Raw genomic sequence first — 7,095 nt, forward strand, 5'->3', positions numbered from 1 at the left:
ATGGTATTTTAAGACTATTTGGTATGTTTTTATGTTTTAAGACCATTTAAGACCATTTGGCATGTTTTATGGTATTTTAAGACCATTTAAGACCATTTGGCATGTTTTTATGGTATTTTAAGACCATTTGGCATGTTTTTATGGTATTTTAAGACATTTGGCATGTTTTTATTTGGCATGTTTTTATGGTATTTTAAGACCATTTGGCATGTTTTTGAGGGCATTTGAAGAAAGTTTGGCTATGGTAATACCCTTTTATTGACATTAACCCCTTCAGTACCATGACACATTTCCATATTCCTTGTGGTGACTATTTGGTGATTTTGTACAGCTTCACAAACTCATGTGGGGTGAAAATTGTGAAGACTGTGGCCATTAATTTTGTGACCTTCATAGACCTTCGATAATGTCAATAAAATGGTCTAATGGTGTACAAATCTCAAGGTAAAATGTGTCCCAGTACTGAAGGGGTTAAGAAGGGTGTATGGAGGTGACAAGATTAATGGGCACAGTCTTCACTATTTCAATCCCCCACATGAGTTTGTGAAGCAAGTGTTGGATTCTCTGGACAAAGATGCAGTGTGCTTGTTAAGAGATTCACTCAGCACTCACTCACTCCTTTCCTTCACTTACTGAACTCAGAGGGAATGAAGAATGTGCATTGTTGCTGCTTGTGTGTCAGACAAAGGCCTGTATTCACAAACACTTTGGTGTCTCAACAACATGCCTTCCAAGGCCACAGAGATCACTGGCAGGGTTTTCATGAGTGTTTCTCCAGTTAATATTGTAGAAATGTCACTCTGCCTCAGGAACCATAAAATACCCTTATTCTCTCACCACCACTGTTTTCCAAGGCCACAGAGATGACTGGCAGGATTTTCAAGACTATTTCTCCAGTTAATAATATAGAAATCTTGTCATTCTGCCTTTAGAACTGTAAAAACATTCTTCAAAACTCTTTATTCTCTCTCTATGACAATTTTCCAAGGCCACAGAGATGACTGGCAGGGTTTTCAAGACTGTTTCTCCAGTTAATAATATAGAAATCTTGTCATTCTGCCTTTAGAACTCTCTCTCTCTCTCTCTCTCTCTCTCTCTCTCTCTCTCTCTCTCTCTCTCTCTCTCTCTCTCTCTCTCTCTCTCTCTCTCTCTCTCTCTCTCTCTCTCTCTCTCTCTCTCTCTCTCTCTCTCTCTCTCTCCCTCTCCCTCTCTCTCCCTCTCTCTCATGGATCTTTCTTAATGGCAATGAAAAGATCTAATGGTACACAAATCTCAAGGTAAAAATGTGTCCTAGTACTGAAGGGGTTAAATAGTGAAGACTGTAGCCATTAATCTTGTTACCTCCATAGACCCTTGCTAATGTCAATAAAATGGTCTAATGGTACACAAATCTCAAGGTAAAAAATGTGCCCCAGTACTGAAGGGGTAAAATAGTGAAGATTATGGCCATTAATCTTCTGCCTTCAATAGATCTTTCCAAGTGTCAATAAAATGGTCTAATGGTACGCAGATCTCAAGGTAGAAATATGTCCCAGTACTGAAGGGGTTAAAATAGTGAAGACTTGCCATTATTCTTCTGCCCTCTATAGACCTTTCCTGATGTCAATAAAATGTCTAATTGTACACAAATTTCAAGGTAAAATGTGTGTCAATGTTGAAGGGGGTTAAAATAGTGAAGAATGTGGCCATTAGTCTTCTGACGTCTATAGATCTTTCCTACTGTCAATAAAATGGTCTAATGGTACACAAAATCTCAAGATGTCCCAGTATTAAAGGGGTTAAAATAATGAAGAATGTGGCCATTAATCTTCTGACCTCTGTAGACCTTTCCTAATGTCAATAAAATGGTCTAATGGTACAGAAATGTCAAGGTAAAAATGTGTCCCAGTACTGAAGGGGTTAAAATAGTGAAGACTGTGACCATTAACCTTCTGATGTCTATAAACTTTTCCTAATATCAATAAAATGGTTTAATGGTACACAGATCTCAGGGTAAAAATGTGTCCCAGTACTGAAGGGGTTGAAATAGTGAAGACTGGCCATTAATCTTGTGATCTCCATACACCTCTCCATTTTATTGATATTAGCAAGGGTCTATGGTGGTCAAAGGATTAATGGCCACAGCCTTCACTATTTTAATCAATTCAGTACTGGGACACATTTTTACCTTGAGATTTGTGTACCATTAGACCATTTTATTGACATTAGCAAGGGTCTATGGTGGTCAAAGGATTAATGGCCACAGCCTTCACTATTTTAATCAATTCAGTACTGGGACACATTTTACCTTGAGATTTGTGTACCATTAGACCATTTTAATGACATTAGCAAGGGTGTATGGAGGCACAAGATTAATGTGTGTGTTGTTTTAAAAATGTTGTTTTCATGTATATTATTACTATTTGATTGTTTACTTTGATTGCTCTCTCTCTCTCTCTCTCTCTCTCTCTCTCTCTCTCTCTCTCTCTCTCTCTCTCTCTCTCTCTCTCTCTCTCTCTCTCTCTCTCTCTCTCTCTCTTTCTTTTCTTTCTTTCTCTCTCTTCTCTCTCTCTCTCTCTCTCTCTCTCTCTCTCTCTCTCTCTCTCTCTTTCTCTCTCTCTCTCTCTCTCTCTCTCTCTCTCTCTCTCTCTCTCTCTCTCTCTCTCTCTCTCTCTCTCTCTCTCTCTCTCTCTCTCTCTCTCTCTCTCTCTCTCTCTCTCTCTCTCTCTCTCTCTCTCTCTCTCTCTCTCTCTCTCTCTCTCTCTCTCTCTTCTTCTCTTTCTTTCTCTCTTTCTTTCTCTCTCTCTCTTTCTCTCTCTCTCTCTTCTCTCTCTCTCTCTCTCTCTCTCTCTCTCTCTCTCTCTCTCTCTCTCTCTCTCTCTTTCCATTTTTTATCTTTGAGTATTTGTTAACTTTTAAAATTGTTTAAAAATAATTTATGAAGTTGAAATTTCTTAAAATTTTGCAAAGTTGAAAATTAGCGCAGATCTTTTATGTTAAGTTGTATTTTCATGTTAATATTTATTGTATATTAAGTTGAAAATTATTGTGACTAATTCTTTTATATATGTAGACTTTAATTCTTTTATATATGATTCAATGTAAACAGTGCACCTCTCATTACAGGAAAGTCAAGTCCCTGAATGCTGCCAAGGAGAGACACTGCTGCTGGAACACTGCACCACCAAGCCAAGACAAGACAAGCCACAACACAACACAAGCCTTCTACAACACCTACAGCCATCAGCAACACCCAGAGTACAAGACAACACCTGGAGCCATGAAGAATAGTTAGGATAGATTAGCAGTTTGGCATTTTTTTATTTTAAGGACATTTTAAGACCATTTGACATGTTTTTATGGTATTTTAAGACCATTTGACATGTTTTTATGGTATTTTAAGACTATTTGACATGTTTTTATGTATGTTAAGACCATTTGGCATGTTTTTATGGTATGTTAAGACCATTTGGCATGTTTTATGGTATTAAGACCATTTGGCATGTTTTTATGGTATTTTAAGACCATTTGGCATGTTTTATGGTATTTTAAGACCATTTGGCATGTTTTTATGGTATTTTAAGACCATTTGGCATGTTTTGAGCATTTGAAGAAAGTTTGGCTATGGTAATACCCTTTTATTGACATTAACCCTTCAGTACCATGACACATTTCCATATTCCTTGTGGTGACTATTTGGTGATTTTGTACAGCTTCACAAACTCATGTGGGGTGAAAATTGTGAAGACTGTGGCCATTAATTTTGTGACCTTCATAGACCTTCGATAATGTCAATAAAATGGTCTAATGGTGCACAAATCTCAAGGTAAAAATGTGTCCCAGTACTGAAGGGGTTAAGAAGGGTGTATGGAGGTGACAAGATTAATGGGCACAGTCTTCACTATTTCAATCCCCCACATGAGTTTGTGAAGCAAGTGTTGGATTCTCTGGACAAAGATGCAGTGTGCTTGTTAAGAGATTCACTCAGCACTCACTCACTCCTTCACTTACTGAACTCAGAGGGAATGAAGAATGTGCATTGTTGCTGCTTGTGTGTCAGACAAAGGCCTGTATTCACAAACACTTAGCTGTCTCAACAACACGCCTTCCAAGGCCACAGAGATCACTGGCAGGGTTTTCATGAGTGTTTCTCCACTTAATATTGTAGAAATGTCACTCTGCCTCAGGAACCATAAAAATACCCTTATTCTCTCACCACCACTGTTTTCCAAGGCCACACAGATGACTGGCAGCATTTTCAAGACTGTTTCTCCACTTAATAATACAGAAATCTTGTCATTCTGCCTTTACAACTGTAAAAACATTCTTCAAAACTCTTTATTCTCTCTCTATGACAATTTTCCAAGGCCACAGAGATGACTGGCAGGGTTTTCAAGACTGTTTCTCCAGTTAATAATATAGAAATCTTGTCATTCTGCCTTTAGAATCTCTCTCTCTCTCTCTCTCTCTCTCTCTCTCTCTCTCTCTCTCTCTCTCTCTCTCTCTCTCTCTCTCTCTCTCTCTCTCTGGGTTTTCTTATTCAATGAAATGGTCTAATGGTACACAAATCTCAAGGTAAAAATGTGTCCCAGTACTGAAGGGTTAAATAGTGAAGACTGTGGCCATTAATCTTTCACCTCATAGACCCTTGCTAATGTCAATAAAATGGTCTAATGGTACACAAATCTCAAGGTAAAAATGTGTCCCAGTACTGAAGGGGTTAAAATAGTGAAGATTATGGCCATTAATCTTCTGCCTTCCATAGATCTTTCCAAGTGTCAATAAAATGGTCTAATGGTACGCAGATCTCAAGGTAGAAATATGTCCCAGTACTGAAGGGGTTAAAATAGTGAAGACTTGCCATTATTCTTCTGCCCTCTATAGACCTTTCCTGATGTCAATAAAATGTCTAATTGTACACAAATTTCAAGGTAAAATGTGTCTCAATGTTGAAGGGGTTAAAATAGTGAAGAATGTGGCCATTAGTCTTCTGACGTCTATAGATCTTTCCTACTGTCAATAAAATGGTCTAATGGTACACAAAATCTCAAGATGTCCCAGTATTAAAGGGGTTAAAATAATGAAGAATGTGGCAGTTAATCTTCTGATCTCTGTAGACCTTTCCTAATGTCAATAAAATGGTCTAATGGTACAGAAATGTCAAGGTAAAAATGTGTCCCAGTACTGAAGGGGTTAAAATAGTGAAGACTGTGACCATTAACCTTCTGATGTCTATAAACTTTTCCTAATATCAATAAAATGGTTTAATGGTACACAGATCTCAGGGTAAAATGTGTCCCAGTACTGAAGGGTTGAAATAGTGAAGACTGGCCATTAATCTTGTGATCTCCATACACCTCTCCATTTTATTGATATTAGCAAGGGTCTATGGTGGTCAAAGGATTAATGGCCACAGCCTTCACTATTTTAATCAATTCAGTACTGGGACACATTTATCTTGAGATTTGTGTACCATTAGACCATTTTATTGACATTAGCAAGGGTCTATGATGGTCAAAGGATTAATGGCCACAGCCTTCACTATTTTAAGCCCTTCAGTACTAGGACACATTTTTACCTTGAGATTTGTGTACCATTAGACCATTTTAATGACATTAGCAAGGGTGTATGGAGGGCACAAGATTAATGTGTGTGTGTTGTTTTAAAAATGTTGTTTTCATGTATATTATTACTATTTGATTGTTTACTTTGATTGCTCTCTCTCTCTCTCTCTCTCTCTCTCTCTCTCTCTCTCTCTCTCTCTCTCTCTCTCTCTCTCTCTCTCTCTCTCTCTCTCTCTCTCTCTCTCTCTCTCTCTCTCTCTCTCTCTCTCTCTCTCTCTCTCTTTCTCTTCTCTCTCTTCTTTCTCTCTCTCTTCTCTCTCTCTCTCTCTCTCTCTCTCTCTCTCTCTCTCTCTCTCTCTCTCTCTCTCTCTCTCTCTCTCTCTCTTTCTCTTTCCATTTTTATCTTTGAGTATTTGTTAACTTTTAAAATTGTTTAAAATAATTTATGAAGTTGAAATTTCTTAAAATTTTGCAAAGTTGAAAATTAGCGCAGATCTTTTATGTTAAGTTGTATTTTCATGTTAATATTTATTGTATATTAAGTTGAAAATTATTGTAGACTAATTCTTTTATATATGTAGTCTAGCGCGTTTTATTTCTGGGGTGTGATCGTTTAGAGCGAGTGTAGGTGGTGGTCAATGGAGGCAATATTGGTGTGTCAGACGGATCCAAGCCAGCTTGAGGCGACTACTCACTGAAACCACAAATATTCCCAGGAAAGGAAGTTTAACCCACAAATATTCCCAGGAAAGGAAATTTACTGAAACAAAAGATTTCTTTACATTATTATTCAGTAGTGACAACAGATCCAAGTACAGTGACACCACCATAATGAGGTGGTAGTGGCAGCAAGCGTTGAATAGGAGGATGTCTGCTATGCGAAGCTGAATCTCTGGACTGCGGTGGTGGGTGGTGGTGGTGGTGTAGCAGGTGTTTGCCAGGCCGCTGCGAGGCGAAGTCCCTCAGTGCCAGTAGCTGCGACGGCGACACGTGTATTAGCGGGACGGCAGTGAAGGCCCAATGCGAGGCAGTGCCCCTCCGAGTAGCGGTAGCAGCGGCAACGGTCAATGTAGGCGCAGTGCGAAGCCAGAGAGTCCTTCCTGATGGTGCAGGACGCACGGGATCGCTGCAGTCATGGCTTCGGATCACCAACTCCTGTAATGGAGAAAAATTAACTGATTATCTCCATATGTACCACGCCACACTGTCCTACAATACACACTTCACTGCCTCAGTCAGCCTCCCACTCGCCCTCCTCGATCGTTATTCCACTTACACTCCAGTTACACCCTTCTCCCTCGTTCTCCTCCCAGCGTCTCCCGTGTTACGTAGTATCCTGGCTCTTCACCGTCCTGACACTCCCATCCCTTCATTCACACATCTCCCACGCCAGTCTCAGTAAACCACACCACGTGAAACCCCCTCAAACTTCCCCCACACCCGATCCTCACCCACACAACCAATCTTGCCACACATTCATCTACCTGGTTAGTGGAATCTTCCGTGTCTGCCGTCATCTGTAGGTTCTCGTCTCCAATCCTCCGCCTCACCA

The 7,095-nt window shown here is 39.5% G+C and overlaps 1 protein-coding gene across 1 annotated transcript in view; it reads right to left on the minus strand.

Moving 5' to 3' along the window:
* LOC123502283 overlaps positions 1–7,095 on the minus strand; it is a 277,707-nt gene that overhangs the window by 232,911 nt on the left and 37,701 nt on the right. The window lies entirely within an intron of this gene.

The sequence above is a fragment of the Portunus trituberculatus genome, chromosome 11 (assembly GCF_017591435.1).
Source record: "Portunus trituberculatus isolate SZX2019 chromosome 11, ASM1759143v1, whole genome shotgun sequence".
NCBI classification, from domain to species: Eukaryota; Metazoa; Arthropoda; class Malacostraca; order Decapoda; family Portunidae; genus Portunus; species Portunus trituberculatus.